The sequence below is a fragment of the Rhinatrema bivittatum genome, chromosome 8, assembly GCF_901001135.1.
Source record: "Rhinatrema bivittatum chromosome 8, aRhiBiv1.1, whole genome shotgun sequence".
Taxonomy (NCBI): Eukaryota; Metazoa; Chordata; class Amphibia; order Gymnophiona; family Rhinatrematidae; genus Rhinatrema; species Rhinatrema bivittatum.
Window position 1 is genome coordinate 105589891 of NC_042622.1, and position 22529 is coordinate 105612419.

General features: G+C 42.5%; 1 protein-coding gene across 2 annotated transcripts in view; it reads right to left on the bottom strand.

Annotated features, from left to right (window-relative positions):
* ZBTB34 (zinc finger and BTB domain containing 34) overlaps window positions 1-11811 on the bottom strand; it is a 71717-nt gene extending 59906 nt beyond the window's left edge. For both annotated transcript variants that reach the window (XM_029612882.1, XM_029612883.1), the window contains exon 1: window positions 11543-11811. The gene's annotated coding sequence lies outside the window, so the exon portion shown is untranslated. The remainder of the gene's footprint in view (window positions 1-11542) is intronic.
* Window positions 11812-22529: the final 10718 nt, after the last annotated feature.

Genomic DNA, 22529 nt, shown 5'->3' on the forward strand with positions numbered 1-22529 from the left:
TTTGTGAAAGTCAGCAAGAGATTTCTTCCACAGATGCAATCAGCTTCCTAAAGAGAATAAAAATCCCTGAAAGGTAAAATCTTGAATTTTCTGCAGAGCATTAATCTTCACCAGTATGTACTTCTGAAATAATACACAGGATGACACACACATTTCCTTTTAAGGATTTCTAGCAGGATCAAAATGTGTTATAAAGTCCCACTTCTGGGAAATCAAACAGAAAAATACAGCATAATGAACAGAGAACAGGTTTGTTTTGTTTTCCAGAATTAGGTGTTCATGGTTTTGCTGCAAAACTGTCAATTCTGTGGATTATTACAAGCTTGCAATTTGCAATAATCAAGGCTTCTATTGTTTTGTGAATGTTCACAAACACAGAACATAAAATGTCTAGAGTGTTTACCCAAGTATGTTACACTTGGAATAATGCAAAACTACAAACACTCGTGCCTACACACTAGCAGAACAAGTACTACTTAAGCTATAATGAAAATTTGGTATGTTAAGTACAACCATATGACTAGTCTAAATGGGACCAGAGAGGTAACAGGCTCTTTTTAGACAAGTGTGTTGGGTCAAAATCAAACAAATCATATACTTGGTAAAACCACATTTCCATTTTCACAAAATTTTGCTTTAAATAATCCCCATTTAAAATGGACTCCATGCTTCTATATGGGTACTAAACATACACAATTAATCTACCATACCGAGTCTGATTTGCCCAAATCTGATTTTTAAAAATTTCTGGCAGAAAATTGCATGCAGAAAGTCTTCGTGGTACTGCATCTCACAGAAAAGTCAAATAAACCTTTTGTATCAAGGTTTTTAACTGGCCCCTGCTCCAAATTCCATAGTATACAAGCTTCATTACAAGGTACAGACTCATTGCCCTATCCCAATACACCAGGGGTAGGCAACTCTCCTTGAGTGCCACAAGTTAGTCAGGTTTTGAAGGTATCCACCATGAATTTGCATACACCACCTCCATGGTATGAAGTTGCCTACCCCTGGCATATTGGGAGAGGGATGAGTCTGCAGCTTGTAATGAAGCTTGTGTACTATGCCTGGAATATCTACCAACATGGCTGTTAGCAACCAAAACAATGATAGAATCAAAGATGGATTTAGGATTTTGGCCTCCCTAGGCACTGTCACCCCTTCAATGCTGGACAACAGGAACAGGAGATCTAGAACATAGTCCCCTAGTTTCTTGTGGCAAAATTAAAAAATTCTGAAGCAAATTGTCTACCATTTCCATCTTTTATATTACATTATAAAAATAAAATAGTTTTAGACTACATTCGCATAATTTTATTTTATTTTTATTGGATGAACAAAAGAGATTTCAAGTAAGTACTGGGAGACCTCTGGGATGGGTAGAGGAGAAAGGGGGAGGAGTACGAGAAGGAAAGAGGACTAGGGGTGGGGAAAGATTAGGAATCTGGGATGGAGGAGGGAGAGGGAGGTAGGTTCCTGAATTGAAGGGGAAGAGGGAGTAAGAAGGGTTGGGGAATGGTTTCCAGGACTGGGGGAGAAGGGAAAGGTAGGAAGGGTGGTTTTTGCATCTGGGGGAAATAATCTAACATCAAGGGAGGGAGGATTTGAATTGCAGCGGGTGGGGAGAAGGGAGATATCCCTTCCATGCTCTGGTCTTGCACCTCCTTGCATCTACTATTTATCACCACACCCAATATCACCATGCACACATGACATGAACCCCTCTTCTCTCACACACATGAACACTACCCCCCTACTCTTGATCCTCTTTCACACAGACATATGCCCAACAGCTGATCCCCTCTCAACCCCCAGCCTTTCTTCCCACCCTCCAATGATCTCTACTCAGCCTCTTCTAGTCTCCCCAAAATGATATTTCTTTGCCCCATCTGCTGCAGGCTCTTCTGTTTCCTGCAAAGTCCCTGGAGGTAAGGAGCTGCATCAGGAATCAGAGAGCTGCTCTCTGCTGAAAGGCAATAAATCTTCAGCCAGCCTGCTGCCCTAGGCACAGGCCTAGTGTGCCTGTTGACAGATCCAGGCCTGGAAAGAACTGAAGTGTACTTGGGACAGAGAGGCAACTGGGAAGAGCAAGGAAGGGAGAAGACTAGAGATCAAGCAATGTCTGCAGTTACACAGTAGAAGGCACAACTACATAGACAAACTTGACGGGCCAAAAGGCTCTTATCAGCCAACAACTGCTATGTTACTATGTCATTTAAACATGCTTCAATCTACTTAAGCAGCTCAGCTCCATAGAAAACAATGGGAAAAGTCGCCATTCTAAAACCTTGCAAATGCCTATCAGGATCAAAGCAGAGCATTACATCTGCACACCTGATGGAAGATGGAAATATAATCATAAAAATACAAAACATGCCCAGATCAATGGAAATTATATAGACATCATCCAAGTACTAATTTACAGGGGACAAACAAAGAGACCAGTAGCACTTAACACACAAATATCCTCAATACGACGAATTACATCATTCGTAAGATACAGATGATAAACACCTTCACTGGGAGAACAGGATGCTTATATATAGAAACTTCCTGCAAACTGGATGTACAAGGCAACAGTTTGCAGCTAAAATAGCATGCAGCTTATGGGGATCTCAACCATTCAAAATGGCTGTAGTTAGGACCTTGGCCGATCCTCAGGCTCTAGGGCAGTGCTTCTCAACCCAGTCCTCGGGGCACACCTAACCAGTCAAGTTTTCAGCATTGTATGCAAATCTATTTTATGCATATTCACTGTGAATATCCTGAAAACTTGACTGGTTAGGTATGCCCTGAGGACTGGGTTGAAAAACACTGTTCTAGGGACCAGAGGAATGTAGAGGTTCCACTAGCTACCAACAAGCAGAGAACCAAGTATAGAAGAAAAGCCCTGATTGGCAAACTTTCATCCAGGGGACCGGAGATCTTGGTCTATGAGGTTGCCCAACATTACCAACAGTTCTATAAGGATCATTATAGGACAGAGGGAGACAAGCTGTAGTCTGCAAGCCTCATCTGGTTTGTTGGAGTTTTCCATCCAGCCCACAGCAAGGAAAGGGATTCTAGTCCCTGGTGGCAAGTGCATGCCCCTGGCTCCTCTGACCAGGCCCCCAATGCAATCCTTGGGCCCAAAAGTTTGCTTTCCCCTGCCCTAGAGTCATTGACAGCTTGCAGAAGCAGCAACGCATATCTAGCCTCAAGTCCAGACTGCCATCAACAACACTGGTGTGGCACATGAAAGTATAAAACAAATATAAATGGAGAGCTGCAAGCTCACAAGTGGTCTGCAAGATAAGCCAGAATGAGATGGCATGCCAGAAGTATTAAGAGAGGAGGTGAGGGGTGGGGGCCAGTATCATGCCTCTTGCAATTAATTCCCTTGGAGGATATGGCCAGTCACAACATTGTTGGAGAAACTTGGAGCTGGAAGGAGTCAACTAATTCTAATAAGAATGATACCCAACAGTAATATAGTTTTATCACAATCATCATTGTGCAAACCCACAGAGTAAAGGTCAAAAGAAATTATGTTTTCCAACCTAGTCCTAGAGCCATACATTTCTAGATATTAAACTATGGATATATATGATACAGATTTGCACAGACTAGATCTTTAGTGGATGCAAATATCTCATGCAGATTCATTACAGATATCCTAAAAACCAAAACCAGTTATGTATGCCTCCAGGCCAGGGTTATATAACATATATGATAAGAACGAACAGTATTATAACATGCTTAATATATAGGGTGGCCCATGAAAAAGTAGTCTGCCTTCAATACCAGTGCATTGGAGGCAGGCTACTTTTCCATGGGCCACCCTGGATATTAAGGGTAGACATCATAATCTAGGCTAACATGTTAGAGCTTACTGTGCCTTTCTTTTATGTAGTACACACTTAAGGGGACAACAATACCTGGAGGAGCCAAAGAATCCAAAGGCGGCACCATTTCCTCTCCCACATGACCCTCATGTCTTTCCAGAGAACAACAAATTAAGACAAGAACAGCTACATTGTGGGTGATAGACAGTTTTAGTTAATTAATGTAGTGTAAAGAGCATATGAGACCTAATCAAAGACTGCTGTACATTATATGTCCAGAAAAGCTAAGCCATGTCTCAAAAGTGTATCAGTTTTAAATAACACTGATATCCAAGTCAGTGACCTAAATGGAGTTGATGCATGAGTGTGAGGACACTAGAGCTATCAATGTGGTTGAGTAAAGCAGTGTTTCTCAACCCGCTCCTGGAGGTACACCTAACCAGTCTGGTTTTCAGGATGAACATAATGAATATGCACAAGACAGATCTGCATACACTGGAGACCCAGTGTATATAAATCTTATGCATATTCATTGTAGCAACAGGCTAGATGTGCCTCCAGGAAAGGGTTGGGGAAACACTTGAGTAAAGGATTCCTCTTATGCCAGTCTCCTCAATCATTCCTGTCATGCCTCATCTGAAACATAGCCTTTACGCTCTTACAAAACTTCACCACCCTTCACCATCCAGGCAGGAGAAAGGAAGGTTAGACATGGGTCCAAGGGACAAAACTCCAAATGCTGCCACTGTAGAAGAAAGGGAGTGGAACCACCATGGGCCTCTGGGTTATTGGGGAGCTCCTTCTTTGACATCTCATTTTTCTCATGCTGCACCTTCTGAATCTATCCCAGGGTAGGCAACTCCAGTCCCGGAGTGCCGCAAATAGGTCTGATTTTCAGGATATTCACAATTCATCATTCTAAAGTACATTCTTCATTTTAAAGATCTAAACATCTATACCCTAGAGCAGTGTTGTCATCCAGTGTGTCGCCACACTTCCTGGTCCCCCGCTGATCCAGCTGCTCCCCCTACCCGAGAAAATTGGTCCTCCACCTATGATTAAAACGCTGATAGCCTGGACAGAAAGCAGCAGGACAGCTGGAGTCAGCGGCACCGGCAAGCTCTCTTCTTCCCTCCCCCATGGCCCGGAAGAGGAAGTGGTGAGCAGCGGGCGCGTGTGCGGGAAGAAGAGACCACACTAGTCCGGGTAGCATTGGCCCGAAGAAGAGAAGAGAGGAATGAGCAGCGCGGCTCGGAGAAAAACGAAGAACAACTTCAACCCCCACAGCCGATGGGACTCCTTTCTCCACGAGGGCTGAAAGTGAAGGAGTTTGCTACTGCTTTTAGGGTTGGAAGTGGAGGAGGCTGTTGCAGTCCCTAGGTCGGGGGGGTGGAGTGAGTGAATGAGCAAGCATATGTGTTTCAGGTCCTGTGTGTGAGACAGCATGTATGTGAATGATTGAGAGCCTATATATATGTGAAAGAGTACGTGTGTGATTGAGAGCCTGTGTGTGAGAGATAGCATAAATGGAAGTGTATGACTGAGATCCTGTATGTGTACGTTTGTGATTGAAAACCTGTTTGTGTGAAAGAGTATATGTGTGTGAGAGAGATCATTTGTATGTATGATTAAGAGCCTGTGTGTATAAGTACAAGAGAGGCCATGTGTGTGTCTGTGTGTGATTGAGAGCTGGGTTAGGTGAGGGAGCATGCAAGTATGTGATTGAGAGCCTGTGTGTGAGATAAAAAGACAGCATGTATGTGTGTGATTGAAAGCCTGTATGTGTAAGCGTGAAAAGATAGACAGCATGTGTGTAAATGTGTAATTAAGAGCCTATATAAGTGAGAGAGAAAAAGCATGTGTATATGTGAGTGATTGAGAACCAGTGTGAGAGAGAGAGGAGAAAGTTGCTAGCAAACAAATCCCTCCTTCTGCTAATTCAAAACAATCTCAGGGCACCTGGATATCAAACGTTCCCAGGTATGCAGAGCAAAACGTTTTTGTATCATTTTTCATTATTGGGCCTTTGTGTCTGCTATTTTAAAATATTTTATTGGTATCTAGAAAATTTTTATATGAGTTTTTAATTATTGGATATTCCATTCATCAGCTGTTTTGAAATAATCTGTTCTTTTTGTTAGTATGGTTTTACTGCTACTGATTTTATATTTCTTGATTTGTTTTATAGGGACTGGCAATGCTTCTCTTTTTCCTTTGTCACACTGCATAACAGAGACCCTGGCTTGTTGCAGTTTCCAATTCAGTTTTTGTCTGCATACTTCCAGTTATGCGTTTTGGTCTCTTTATTCTTTGTTAGGTGAGGGTCAGCACATGTGATTCAGGTGAGGTTTTCTGCTGGCATGGACTTTCTGTGTATAGTAGCCTGGCTTGTTCCTTTTTCCTAATAGGAGGTGTATTGATGTCTTAAGGCCTGGTGTAATATTTTCAGTGTTGCCTTTTCTTAAGTAAGGTGTTTACTGTTAGAGTACTGGAAATTGGTGCTGTTTTGGTGTGGGATGTTTACTATTTATGCAATTTCTGTTCAGACAGTATCTTTCCCTTGTGTCATTCTTAATAAAAATAATACTGGGCCTTTATTTTTATTTCTGCCGTTAATTATAACGAGTAGTGTGTCACACATGTGAGCGTGGTCTGTCAGGTGTGTCATGATGGGGAAAAAGGTTGAGAACCACTGCCCTAGAGGAAAGATGAGATAGGGGTGATATTTATTTATTTAAACGCTTTTATATACCGACAACCGTTTGCACATCGTGTCGGTTTACATATAACTTAAAACCAGGGTATATATAGGCATAGCCTTTACATAGAACATTTTATAGAGGAATTCAAATATCTCTAAAATTTCTATGCACAGGAGGTGAGCCTTTTTCAATGGAAAGGTGGGTCTAGAGCGAGGGGTCATGAGATGAGGTTGAAAAGAGGTAGACTCAGGAGCAATGTTAGGAAATATTTCTTTACAGAGAGGGTGGTAGATGTGTGGAACAGCCTCACAGTGGAAGTGGTAGAAACAAACAGTATGTGAATTCAAGAAAGCATGTGATAAATACAGAGGATCTCTAAGGAAGTGATAAGAATTATAAAGCTAAATTAATTGGATGGATGGGCCATTCGGTCTTTCTGCAGTTATGTTTCTATGAATACACATGTGGTATATGTATGCATGCACTGCCTGCCTAGCATGTAAATATACTTCATGTATATTCACTGTGGATGTCCTGAAAATTGTGACATTACAGGACTGCAGTTCACCTGCACCTGATCTATCCAAATGGGAAGAGGGAGGCCAAGAGAAATTTTTATGAGTCAGTTCTTATGCGGAGTCTGGAACAGGATCTCCAGAGAAAGTATGGAAAGTATTACCAGACCCACCAGGACAAACAACCTCCTGCTTATATACTTTTCTGACTGTTCAACCAAAGGCTCAACATGCAACTGAGCTGCATTCTAATAGTTAGCTGTAAGAAGCTACTGGTGGGTGAGGTACAGTTTACAGTCATGCGGGAAATGTGTACTAGACATTTCACAGACATGCAGGAAATATGGCAGAATCATGTAAAACATGAAGCAGGCTGCCATCCTACAACATGTCAGTTAAAAAGTCACATGTAATCAGTGTCCATGGAATGAAACTACTGGCTGTCTCAGGGTCATGAAGATAAGGCATCTGCTTTCCAGAACCCTTGCTGGCATCATGCCAGGCAGCATTCAGAACCCATCCTCCGCCTTCATTCTTCTCCTGGGTATAACATCTGCCCCTGGTCAGCCAACTCCAGAAATAGGAACACAAGGGCAGGCTACTCATCCACAGATAAATAAGTATCCCTTGCACGCCTTACTCCACACTTCGCTTACTTTATCTCCTGGTTCTCTACTCCCCCCCTTCTCCCTGTGTATTCCCCCTTACTGTGTGCGCCCACTTGAAATCTGATTTGTTCTGCATAAGTATCAGTGCATCACCAGAAGAACTTACGAGTGTTGTGAAGCCTTAAACAGTGTTTGATACTAAAGTATTTTAGTGGCTTCTCAATGCCAGTGGGTCTCGCCTTTTGGAGACAATGCCTGTGCAGATTACTTAAAATGCCATATTCAAGAAATTTCATCTTAAGAGCTCTCCTGAAAAATAGATAGTGGATATGGAGGCCAAGAAGATTGCTGTACACCAGAGTTGAAAGAATGTGAAGGGATGCAGAGTAGCCACGTTTAAACCTTGGTTTAAAGTTTTCTGGATGTGTCTTTTTGTGATTGTAAATGCTTCTGGCTGCTGCAAAGGTTTGTACTCCGTGCAATGAGGGTGCTTTCCACAGCAACTCTATGCACTGCTTTGATAATGAATGAAAAATAGATCACTATGACTGGCTAAGACTGGCAAATAAATGTAGAAACAACCATAGTGATGGCCATTTTGCATTAAGTAAGAAAATACTGCAATGGAGCACTATTGCTACTTTGTGAAAAAAAGAAATGGAGATTTACCCTCACAGACTTGTTCTCAGGTTATAATAGAAGCTGCTTTGGCAAGGCCACACTTCTGTCAGAGCGACCTCAGCCTAGAGCATGAATAAGTATATTCCAATCTATAGGTTTCTAAAGGCCAATAAAAGACACGTATGTATTTGATAAACGAGTCAGTTAACATGTCTATAGGTAGGGTATTAATGAAGCATCTATAGTAGTTACTTCTGCATACTAACATCCCTTTTCAAACTGAACAATAATTTCTCTGCCATATATAACCGGAATATCTTTTATAATATCGAATTCACTGTTTTCTGCTATTCACTCTCTAAGACGCCCAAATCAATTAATATAAGAACATAAGAAATTGCCATACCGGGTCAGACTGAGGGTCCATCAATTCCAGGATCCTGTTTCCAACAGTGGCTAATCTCCGATTTGTTTTAAAATGTGCTACTTAACTTCATAGAGTGCCCCCTAGTCCTATTATCTGAAAGAGTAAATAACCGATTCACATTTACCCATTCTAGGCCTCATGATTTTATAGACCTCTTGTCATATCCCCCTCAGACATCTCTTCTCCAAGCTAAATAGCAATAAACTAACTTTTCTTATAGGGGACCTGTTCCATCCCCTTTATTTTGGTCGCTCCTCTGTATTTTCTCCAGTGCAACTATATCTTTTTAGAGATGCGGCAACCAAAATTATACACAGTACTCACTACTCAAGGTGCAATCTCACCATGGAGGGGTACAGAGGCATTATGACATTCTCTGTTTTATTCACCATTCCCTTTCTAATAATTCCTAACATTATTTGCTTTTTGACTGCTGCAATACACCGAGCCGAAGATTTCAATGTATTATCCACTATGACGCTATATCTTTTTTCTGGGTGGTAACTCCTAATATGCATCCTAACATCTTGTAACTATAGCATGGGTTATTTTTCCCTATGTGCATCACCATGTACATATTAAATTCATGAATCAAGTCTGAGTTTAAAGAGTGCCTCAAGTAAAACCTTTATTAGACATAGACTTCTTTAAATAAAGATGCTGATTACTATTCTGCTTGAACAATTTTACTGTTAAGATTTTAAATTCAGAAACCTCAAGGCTATGTATGTATGTGCTTTGTTCTGATCCAGCAGTTTCCTCCTGCTTCTTTTGACCTCTTGCTCAGTTGGAACCAGGGCTGAGATCACGGCGCTATGAACCTCACTACAACTACCTAGGTAGGTGTTGCTCCTGGATATATGTTTTAAATAAAAAATTATCCCCTGGAATAGGGCATGTACCACAAGTGCGAAGAATTCTCATTAGGCCTAATTTTCTCTCATTGCTTTATTATATATTCAGTACTGATGAATCTATTGCTTCCATCATATATAAGAGAGAATATTGGTTTAAAAGAACAAATAGACAGACATACTAGAATACTCTAATTTCATGATGCAATTTGTAAATTCTTAAGGAGTACTTTAAAATTATTTCCATTATCTGTATTATTTAAATAGCCAAATAACCCTCTTAATACATGGCATAATTTATTTTTATTAAAACAGCAGCTCTCTACCTTTAACAATTTTTTTTTTAATTTGTTCTAGTATTTATTTTGACCCTATCCCATGTAAGGCTGGAAAAATCCCAGGAGCCAAGTCACCTGGCATCAAATTTAGAAAAGCAAAAAGAAAAAAAAAATTAAACTTAAAATTGAGAAAAAAAGCAAAATATAAAAAAAGCAAAACAGCATCAATAAAAAAGGAGCAAAATCTGCAGGCTTGTCCATGGGACATATTTTTCTGTCCCATCCCATCCCATGGCAATTTATGCCTGTCCCATCCCATTCCATGGGATTCCCATTACAATATTAATATGGAATACAGTTCAAATAAAATTATTAAATTTATGAAAGTTTACGTTTAGTGTCTACTAAATAGGACTACATGTACAAAGAGACATGCAAAACGACAAAATTTATTAACTTTATTAACTTTAACACTCAAAAGTATAATCTAAGTATGACAATTTCAGCCTAAATTTATTTTACAATATCAAGTATCGACTACCATGGGAAATACAAATGTGTGCCGTCCCGTCCCATCCCATGGGACGTGTCCCATGGGATTCCCATGGGAATAACATTCCTATGGATAACACTGAAAATCTGAGACCATGTTCTGGTCTTTTGTTCTATGATATATTTCTTACATGTGTCTGATTTTTTGAGCAAGATATAGCTATGATAGCTACATTTTTTTAATGTACTTAAACCCACGCCCATTCTTTAAGCTACTCATGCCTCATATACATTACCGAGGATCAGCATAGCCACACCCCAATTCTACTCCTTACATAAAGTTTCACCATAAGAGAAAGTTTCATTTTGACTACATATCTTTTGAAAATATTTTAAAAGTTGTGCAAATACTCTGAAAAGCAAGCGATAATTCATTTTGTATGTTAATACTGTGCACGGCTCATTTTCTCTCAAGTTTCTTTCACCAATCGGTCTCACTCATACTTCATTCAAGTTTTTAGCGATAAGTTGGAAAAAAATGCAGTTTCCTTCCGACTTTAAGTAGCATCCAGTAACCAACATCTCAAAGACCTCCAAGGAGTCATTTGGCAAAGGAGGAGAAAGAGCCACACAAAATGCTCCTTTACAAGAAAGAAAAGCTTAGATTTGATTGCATTTTCCCTTCTAAATGCAGATAAAGGTTATATGGAGGAGCCCTACTAGTCATCAGCCGGAAAGAGATTTCTTTAGGTTAAAAAAGGGCAACAAATCGCTAATAAGGATTTTGAATCCCGCAATAACCTAAAGGGAAAAAGTAACTTCTCCCGATCCCAAATTCCATGACAGAGGTATACAAAAAGGAATAAAATACTTGCCTATTTAATTTGTCAAGGACTGCAACTACCATCAACATACACGATTTTTATTTTAAAGCTGAAAATGAATGCACTCAAATACCTGGCTTAAATAAAAATATACATTTTACGCCCTCTCCCCCATTTAAAACATTGAAGCTATGCCCATATTAATTTTTCGACATATAAAGCTGTATGTACTACTATCATTATTTTTGGACTCAACGGGAATTTAAATATAACTGAGACCTTTTTCCCAGATCCCCATGGGTTGCGAGCGGGAAGCTCCAGGGGCAGGGCAAGGAGTGTGGCATCACAGTTCCCTGAGGCAAGTCCCGTTTCAGTTCCCTTTCTGGTCCCTACTCACCTTCCGTTCGCAGTTCCTTCTCACATCGCTCCAAGGGCGCTCGCAGGCCTGGCGCCGCAGCCGCGCTTCCCACACTCCCAGCCCCACTCCCGCCGCAACCGGAAGCGATTCCCCGTGCTCCTAGTCCCCGCTGAGGCCGCTTCCGGGTCAGCCGCTCCCTCACCCCCAGCTCTGAGCGCGGCGGGGGAAGAGGCAAGGCCAGGTCCGAGGGGACGTCACGAAATTCCTACCCCGCCCCCGTTCAACTCTGGGCCGAGGGGACATCACGAAATTCCTACCCCGCCCCCGTTCAACTCCGGGCCGAGGGGACGTCACCAAATTCCTACCCCGCCCCGTTCAACTTCGGGCCGAGGGGACGTCACTATATTCTTGCCCCGCCCCCTCCAACTCCGGGGCCGAGGGAACGTCACCAAATTCCATACAGCCACCCTCCCTCCCCACCTAACGTTCGTAGCTGAAGCTGAGGGAGTCTCCGCCACTGCGCTCCGGAGGTAAAGTCAGGAAGGGGGAGGCTGCCATCGCTCGCTATGCTCCGTCAGTACCGTAGTTTCTTCAGCCGACAAGTGTTGAAGTGAAAGATTCAACTCTGTCCTAGTTTTCTGGCCAACCCTTACCCGCAACCCCCGGTGCATTATGGTATTTGTATTGACGTCAGTGGCAGAGAACGAGAACTGCAACTACCTACAGTGCACTAGTACGTCGGCTCTAAAGACTGGTCCGTAGTTTCCTTGCTGCAGGAACTGGGTCGAATGGCCACGTCCAAAGTGAGCCATATCCATATCTGGAAATATCCAGAGGCACTAAGAATAACGAAATAAGTTTTACAACACTTGAATGTAATCCACTTTGAAGTACCTAAAAGAAATTGAATATAAATCAGATAAATAAATCATGCCCAGCAGGACTAGCCTTGAAAAGGCGGTGGGCGGGGGAGTACCCTGGGCTCTTGCAGGGTCAGAATTTGTACCGGTTCCCCAGCAGTTTCAGCTCTTGTGCTGTGTATGCTGCTAGCTGCTTTTGCACGGTATTGCTGGAATTTCTTCTACTCCTCAATTGCTGCATTTTATTCCGTACTGGAAGCTCCATAATTTGTATGTATTTATTTTACAAACAGCGCATACACCGCTCTAATAAGAACTACCCTACTGAGGCAGGCTAAGGGTCTATCATTTCCAGGATCCTGTTTCAGTTGCCAATCCGGGTAGAAAGCTCCACACAGGATTCAAAATAGTAGATTTCATGCTGCTTTTGCGCGGGGATCAGTGGTGGCTTTCCCCAAGTCTAAGTGGTTAATCATTTTTCTTCCAGGAACTTTTCCAAACCTTTTCAAATCCAGCTACACTAATTGCCTCCAGCATTGAATTCTAGAGCTTCGTTGTGGCTCGAGTGAAAAAATATTTTTTGGTAGCTGAAGCTGTTCACTGTAGTACCAGTAATCAGGTTCATTTGTGGGTGGGGGATTTATTTAAAAAGTTTTGTATACCGTCATTCGAAAGGAAACATCACAACGGTTCACATCACATAAACATCATTAAAAACAACAAAAATATAAGTGGTTACAATTACAAAAACACATTTTCAAAAAGAAAATAAAAAGGACGGGAGATAACATCATAAAATAGCTTGAGATGAGGGGCTGTTGTTTGGTGGACTGTCCCTTTGAAAAATTGTAATCTACTCTCAAAAGCATACTCTTCATATTATGTCCTACTTGCAACAGAATGAATTACGCACCAGAAAAAAATCAGTTCAGGCAACAAAATCCAGATATTAACATTTAAATTATGTGTGAAAGACATGGCCAGGTTAGAGTAGAGACTTTGTTCCTAGGATATTTTAAACCCATGCTATTAATATTCTCTCTTAGTTCTTTTTTTTGTTCTGTTGCTTCATCGGATATCATTTTTTACCCTTCTGTTTTCCCTTTGTCGTTTTCATTCAAAGTGGATATTTTAATGCTTTCTCTTTCTGCTCTCTTCTCTTGCTTCATTCGTTACTTTTCTTGCTCCTGCTCTCTTCAGATCCTTAGTGCCTGCTCACCTTTCCCCATTCGTCCTCTCCTTGTTTTTTGTGCTCTTTGCTCCATTCTTCTCGCCTTATCTTTCTGGAACCCCCCCCAACCCATAAAATCAAGAGTCCTCGCTCCTTCATATCCCTCTATCTGATAACCATTTCCCTTTTCCCGCCACATTCCCTCCTAGCCAGGGTACTTTCTCAAGTCCCAGTACTTCCTGGCCCCTGTCCATTAATCCTGGGTTCTTTTCCCCTCTTCATCTCCATTGCCTCTCTCTTTGCTCCCCCCCCCCCCCATCCCAGGTTCAATCTTCCCTCTCCTTAGTTCCCAGAAAGCGCTTCCCACATTCCCTTCCCTTAACTTCCACCAAGATCTTTCCACATTTCCCTCCCCCGCGTACTCCTCCAATCCCTAGGTTCTCCCTGCTTATTCTTCCTTCCCCTGAAAATTCTTTCCACATTCCTTCCTCCCAAAAGCTCACACATCCTCTCCCTGATTCTCACCGCAGCTTGGCCTACTCCCGACTTGGCAGAAGGGGCAGTGCTTAATACAGTGTTAAGATGGCTACTGCCCGGAAACAATACCCTTATTAAATAAACATACAGATGCTTACTGTGACTCCAACATCGCTCTAAGCTTCAACGGCAAGAGGAAATGTGGAAAAAAGGATTTGCTATCACAAAGAGGGGAGTAGCTGGCTTGTTACGGCGGTTACTACCCCAAACCAAATAAGCCTAATACTTCACTTTCCAAGCATATACAGCATAGTTCTCTGCTTCAACGGCAGGGGAGAAGAAAATAGGGTTCGCACTCACAAAGCGGGGAGTAGCTGGCTTATTACGGCGGTTACTACCCCAAACCAAATGTGCCTGATACTTCGCTTTCGATGCATATCCAGCATGGCTCTCTGCTTCATGGCATGGGAGAGGCTGATACATCAAGCATTTCCAGCATAGCTCTCTGCTTCAACAGCAGGGGAATAAGAAAAGCTGAGGCTTCACGCATATCCAGAATAGCTTCAACTGCAGGGGAGAAGAAAAAAAAAAAAAAAAAGGATTCGCACTCACAAAGCAGGGAGTAGCTGGCTTGTTACGGCGGTTACTACCCTAAACCAAAAGGGCCTGATACTTCACTTTCAATGCATAACCAGCATGGCTCTCCGCTTCAACGGCAGGAGAGAAGAAAAACAACCAATAGGGGCTGTATGACATAGTCTGGGTAAAGGGAATAAACATGGGTGTAGCTTGCTTATTGCAGCAGTTACTACCCCTACTACCCCTAACTAATCAAGCTAGGTATTTCACTTGGATGCAGCTCCATCACTGCTCTCTACATTAATGGTGGGGGTGGAAGGGAAATAGAACCAAGAGTTAAGAGAAAATGATAAGTATGAGAGAAAAAAATGTGTGAGGCTTGCTGGGCAGACTGGATGGGCCGTTTGGTCTTCTTCTGCCGTCATTTCTATGTTTTCTATGTTTCTAAGTTACTGTGCTGTGTGGATCCAGTCTAATGGTATGTTACAGGAATCTATTTAGGATTTTGCCAGGTATTTGGTACCCAGATTGTTCACTGTTGGAAACAGGATATTGAGCTTAATGGACACTGTCTGACCCAGTATGGCAATTCTTATGTGGATCCCATAGTTTTTTATGCTTCTTACCCTGAGACTGGCACCACACTGCACCGAAAGTTGATGCACCAATCCTACTGATTGCCAGCATAAGAACATAAGAAATTGCCATGCTGGGTCAGACCAAGGGTCCATCAAGCCCAGCATCCTGTTTCCAGCAGAGGCCAAAACCAGGCCACAAGAACCTGGCAATTACCCAAACACTAAGAAGCAGTGGATGCAGTAGGGAATGTAGAGGATAAACCAGGTTACATGATGATAAGACAGTGTGATATCACCTATTTAGAGGTGCTGTCTTGTGTACGTGCACAATGGGTAATGCCAGGCATTGTGTAGCTACAGTTTGGATTATTTTTCCCTATGCACATTACTTTGCACTTGTCCACATTAAATTTCATCTGCCTTTGGATGCCCAGTCACTCAAGGTCCTCCTTGAACTTGTGTTTAAGAACTGAGAAAAATTTTGTAACAGCTGCAAATTTGATCACTTTATATATTCCCTTATCCAGATCATTTATAAATACCGGTATGTTAAAAAGCACCAGTCCCAGTACAGATTGCTAGGGGCACTATACTATTTACCTTCCTCCATTGAGAAAATGTACTACTGGCTAATGGTAGATTTGTGGTAAAGGTAGTGAAGGCTATGGTGCTAGATGGTACGGTGAGGAGGATCTCATTCTAAAAATGTGCCATCCTCTTAGAAAGGGTCAGCTGTTTCTGGACTGTACTACTCTAATTATTAGCTAATTTATAGACTTGGTAATTAGAAAACCTAAAAACACAAGTTTCAATCCCACCACCCCCCAATCAATGTTACAGTTTATATAATCATTAAATTTGCTTTAGATCTGTCACCGCTTTGGGGTAGCAATACTATAACCATTTTGATGTGTGTCAATAATGACAGCATTGTATACATTTATAAATCTTATTTTCACTGCCAGTTTTCAGTTAAGATTATTTATTTATTTATTATTTAGGGCTTTTTTATACCGACATTTATTTATTATTTAGGGCTTTTTTATACCGACATTCATGATACCAATCATGAGTATCCAAAGGCCAGTACCAATTATGTACTGGCCTTTGGATACTCAGAGCAAATAATTATTGTAATATGTTAGCTACAGTCTTAATAGAGGGAACAGCTGGATACATTGATGCATCAGCAAAGCATGCATAAAAATTAACGCAAATGATTACGGTATAACTGGAAACAGATCATCGGCCAAATCAATAAGTAATGCAAAATTAATTATTAAAATTAAGTTACATAGTAACATAGTACATGTCGCTAGAAAAAGATTCAAGCGGTCCATCCAGTTTGCTCAGCAAACTTTATATCATATCTAGATATATTTATGTTCATAAGATTAATTGTTACTCTGGGCAGGTTATCCCAGTCAACACAGGTTATTCTTTTCTTAGTCTCCATCATTTAGCCTCTAGGAATCTTCTGTGTTATCCTTGTCCTCACTACCTCCATTGGGTAGGCATTCTATATATATCTACTACCCTTTCCATGAAAAAATGCTTCCTGACATTAGTCCAGTGTGGGGCTTCATATTATAACTTCTTGTTCTACAATTTTCTTTCCAACAAATAAAGGTTTGATTCCAGTGCCTTATTAATACTTTTCATGTATTTGAAGGGCTATATCATATCACCCCTGCCATGCCTCCTCTCCTCCAGTATATACACATTTAGGTCCTTCAATCTCGTCTCATAACTCTTTTGCTGGAGATTCCAAGCTGTTTGGGTTGCCTTTCTCTGGACTGCATCCATCACGTGTAGCTGGGTTCAAAAAAGGTTTGGATAAGTTCTTGGAGGAGAAGTCCATTAATGGCTATTAATCAATTTTACTTAGGGAATAGCCACTGCTATTAATTGCATCAGTAGCATGGGATCTTCTTAGTGTTTGGGTAATTGCCAGGTTCTTGTGGCCTGGTTTTGGCCTCTGTTGGAAACAGGATGCTGGGCTTGATGGACCCTTGGTCTGACCCAGCATGGCAATTTCTTATGTTCTTATGTCTTTAGCCTTTGTGAGATACAATCTCCAACTTAAGGGTATTACAGGTAAGACCTCATCAATGAACTATACAGGGGTATATCACGTCCTTTATTCTGCTGGTTATGCCTCTCTCTACGCAGCCTAGCATCCTTCTTGCGTTAGCCACTGCCATGTTACATTGCTTTGCCGCTTTCAGATCATTGGACATTATCACCCTAAGACAGATAATGCGCAGAGGAGGCGCAAACGGGAACCAAGAACTAAAACTAAAAAAAACAAAAACAAAAAAGAGAAAGCCGGAACCGAAAAAGGAAAGCCCCTAACGCCACACCGTGAGTAAGCTGTGCCCACAGAAGAGGCCCCAGACCTATCAGAGGGCTCCTAGAAACCCTTTAAATTGGCGGTGGCGCGCGTCCGAAGGAGCGCGACCTAAGGGGCCTGCCCCTTAGTGCGCCCCTTTGCGAGCCCCAGGACTAGGGCGTCTCCCCCCTTCACGGACGGCCTTCATCCCTTCACTGTCTCAAACGTCCCATCTCCAGTATCCATTCAACCTTTTCTACCATTCTTCCAACTTCTCCCAGCTCACAGCTTGCCTCCTCCAGCTATCATCAAATCTCTTCAATTATCCATCCAGCCTCTTCATCAGTCAAACTCTTCCCCCAGCAAGCCGATTCCTTACTAGTTCACTCAGTTGACCCGCAGACTCGCAAAACAGAAGGACATACAGCAGACTCACTCAAACGGTCACTCAAAGGACTCGCTCAGCAGACGGTTTTTCAGCGGACTCATACAGCAACCCTCAACAGTTTTTCACGAAGCAGACGTACACTCAACAGACGAACCTACTCATTAGGCTCAAGCAGCAGACGACCACTCAATGGACCCACCAACTTACACCAGCCATCATGCTCACCTTCCCAATACCCATCATCCATAACCACTTCAGATACTACTCCAAACCCTCCACCCATCCTAACATTCAACCTAAAAGGCTGATCCCCATCATGATCTCCCCTCTCACTCAACTACTGGGCCTTTCTTTGTTCTCACTTACTCTGTTTAATGCCCAATCGCTCACTAAAAAACCCCACATTCTCAATGACTACCTACTGGATACCAAACCTGACATATGCGCAATTACGGAAACATGGATGAAACCCACGGACACAGTGCTAATCAACCAACTTCCATTGCAGTTGTATGACACCTTCTCAATCCCATGACTCAAAAAGAGAGGCAGCGGCCTCCTCCTCACGGTAAAAAAAGAACTTAGATGTGCACTTTTACACTCAGAATCTGCAGCTAATCTCGAATTCGCAGTCTTTAAATCCACCCAGCTTCAAATATGCCTAATTTACGCCCCCCCAGGGCTCCTAGAATCTGACCCTTCCCCGCTTATTGAACGTATCGCCAAATATATTAACTATGACACCCCAGCCATAATTTTGGGAAACTTCAACCTCCACGTCGACGTTCATCCACATTCCTCAAATTGTGAAACCTTTCTCTCCTCACTCAAATACCTGGGTTTCCAACAAATCATAGACAGCCCAACACATAAAGGAAGTCACACTCTGGACCTAATATTCTTAAACGAAGGCCTCACCTTCACTACTAAACCCATTTGCTCTCCCATCCCTTGGTCAGACCACCTTTTGATTACAACGACCCTAGTTATCCAAAACCACACCCCTACCATCCCACAAGGCTACCATCCAATTCAGGAAACCATGCTCCTTAGACAACCTCAGCTCCTACCTCACCAAAGAACTAAATCTCCTTGATCTCTCTGATGCTGAAGCGGCTACCACTTCTTGGTTCAAAATATCCAATAAAGTAGCAGATCTAACCTGCCCTACAACCATGAAAGTCTTACACCCGAATACTGACAACAGGAAACCCTGGTTCACTTCTGAACTGAAAGCCCTCAAACAAGAATTAAGATGTAAAGAACACAAATGGCGGAAAAACCCTTCCTCTTCGACGCAAGCAGCCTACAAAGATTCTATGCACCGTTACAGGAACATGATCCTCCGAACAAAGAGGGATTTCTTCGCACTTAAAATTCACCACTTTATCTTTGACTCTAAAGCCCTCTTCTCTTACGACACATCTCTTACAAAATCTTCCCCACCAACTATTCCAGATGACCAAGCTTTAACCAAAGCACAGAATTAGCTACATACTTTGAAAACAAAATCACTAACGTAGTAGCACCGCTTAAATCCAATAATAACCATCAGGAGGATCACAACACTCCCGGTAACCGGGATAGGGCACTGTGTGCAGGAAAATCACAACACTCCCAGTATTAGGGATAGGGAACTGCGTGCAGGAAGATCACAACACCCCCGGTAACCGGGATAGGGCACTGTGTGCAGGAAGATCACAACACTCCTGGTATCAGGGATAGGGCACTGCGTGCAGGAAGATCACAACACTCTCAGTAGCAGGGATAGGGCACTGCGTGCAGGAAGATCATCACAACACTCCCGGTATCAGGGATAGGGCACTGCGTGCAGGAAGATCACAACACTCTCAGTATCAGGGATAGGGCACTGCGTGCAGGAAGATCACAACACTCCCGGTATTAGGGATAGGGCACAAGTTCTAGTCACATTGACTAATCACATTACTTTTTTTGTCAAGCTACCTACCATTTCCATTTCCCATCCCCCATATATTGTCAGTGGGAACCTTGGTAACATCAATGAATAAGAGGACAGCCAATAGGAATACATATTCATGCCTAAACTGCCCTGAAAAGTGTCAAATTGTATCAATTTCTGTTAGTGCGCACTAACAATGGTTAGTGTGCGCTAATTCCCGTTAGTGCGCACTAATTGGAAAAACCGATTTTTTACTAAAAAAACGTGCCAAACACGATTTTCTTCTCCTGCCAGACGATTTCGATCGTTAAGACGATCGGGCACACGATTCAGATCCCTACCAAACATGGCTCTTTTAGTGTCACTATCAGGCAGAACACATTATGGCAGCCACATGTATTATATGTCATCTTTACTTTCAAAACTCTTTTTCCAGTACACTGTACGGCTCCATTGTCAAGACAAATCCTGAGTAGGCATACATGCTTTATGTTACACACTGACACGGACAGAGAAGTAATGAGAGAAAGAAAGATGATAGTTAGGAGAGCAGCAGCTAACAGTCTACTGGCCTTCCTTCCCTGCAAGGAGTGTGGTAGATGAGGCCTACCAGGCAAAGTAGCATTGTATAAGGTTTTGGTGAAGCTGGCTGCCACTCAGCGTGGTGACCTCGGCTCATGCGGGGACACATGGGGATCCGGAAGTATATCCATTCATAGTCCATGGCATAGAGCGAGATTATGGAAGGTACAGCAGAGCAGCACTATATCTCCAACTTTGGGTGGGGCATACATTAAAGCTCCACCCGTCTTGTCCAAACAGCAAAATGAACTTCTGAGAACTCCAAAGGTGAGTTCGATGACACAGCAGGTAGCACATAAGGCCTCATTGTACCTTGTCTCTGCCAGTGAGTTGGGAATGGCAATGGATGTGAGAAGCCAGGTTCTGCAACCGTACCCAAAATCTCCTGCAGCAATGAAAGATTTAAGCTATCAATCATAGCATTGTCACTTGCATATCTGGCTTGGAAACCACAGAATCCTCTAAGACTATGTAAGGTAGCCTGTACCTTTCCCTGAGCCTTAAAGGCCGATTTGCCTATCCTAAGTGCATATCACATTGTTCTGTTTTATTTATTTATTTAAAAGTTATTTATTTATTTATTTATTTATTTATTTTTATATACCGACATTCATCTCAATTGAGATATATACCGCACATGGGATCACTTACGTGTCCGTCTAAGCGGTTTACAAATTTACATACACAATAAAACAAGGTTTACATACTTGATATACTCAGAATTTACATACATGATAGAGTAGAGTAATACCTAATAATAGCGGAAAACCGGGATATGAGAGAGTTTAAGGAGTTGATTTAGGTGCAGGTACTGTAGTTGTATGTTCTGGGCTAGTATATGTGCTCGATAGCAGTAATCAAAAGTAGCTCTGCTCTTCCAGACTACTAAATCACATCTGGGTATTCCAACAACTAAGTGCCAGGCCCTCACAAGTGAGCTAAGGCTACTGGTGGGTAGCTGTCTGCCAACCCTGAAGCAATACAGAAGACCTGCCACACTTGTGTTAGCTGAAAAAACAGTATCTCATAGTATGATTGCGAATGTCCCTGCCTGCTCTTCAGTATGTCCTCCATAGAAACCAATGTGTGAGCCCTGACACAGGGAATATGCTAGGCCACCAACATGAACAGTCACTGCTTTTGGTTCAGCAGTGTGAGGGTCAAGCCAAACTGTGGCCAACAATCTGGATGAGGCATAACTAACCTGCCACACGTGATTGTGCAGTACCAGCAGTGTAGACACTTCATGCTCGTGATTAATCAGTGATATTTAAGTAGCTCCCAATGGGATGATAGGAACAGGGCCATTTTGAAAATGAACACGTTGAAAGTGTTTAGTGCCTGCTCACACACCAAGCTTTAGGGCAGGGGCATTGTTTGCCCTCACAAGATTAGCAGGCCTCTGTAGCATGGGGAAAAAAAAGGCAGGCCCTGGGGCAATGGCCTGAAGACGTAACTGTACAAGCTACTTGTCATGGCAACGATGCTGTTCGATTCCCCCCCAGCTACCTCCCATGTCCATGCAGTTTGCCACAAACACATAAACAGAGATGGAATATAGAAAGAAGCGTCTCTCTTACCTATGAGCCAACCATCATCGTACACACCATCCTCAGAATTTTCACACAGGCCTGACTACCTAAGTATAAAGGAATCCCAGGTACCTGGCCACCACGTCGAGGATGTGCATTCGAGCATCACGGACCACTTGCATGTTAATGGAGTGGAAGAGCTTTCTGTTGCGGTACATCTCCTCCCTGTCATGGGCTGGAATGATGGCCACGTGAGTGCAGTCGATAGCTCCCTGATCATTGGGAAAGTTTGTGAAAGCATAAAAGCCTCTCTTCAAGTCCATCAAGTCCTGCCTGTCCCGAGGAAATGCTATGTAGCGATTAATGCAGTCAGAGACTGCTGTGATGATCTGGTCCAGGCAGTGGGAAAAAGTGGTTTGGGACATTCCCCCCATGACCTCTACTGTCGTTTGGAAGGGGCCGGTTGCCATCAAATGCAGGATGGACAACAGTTTGGTGAGGCCAGGCACAGAGTGGACCTTTCGGTGACCGGATCCAGATCCCCTCAAATTTCTTCATATAATTCCAGGATAGCCTGAGAGCTGAAGTGATATCTGCAAACCACAT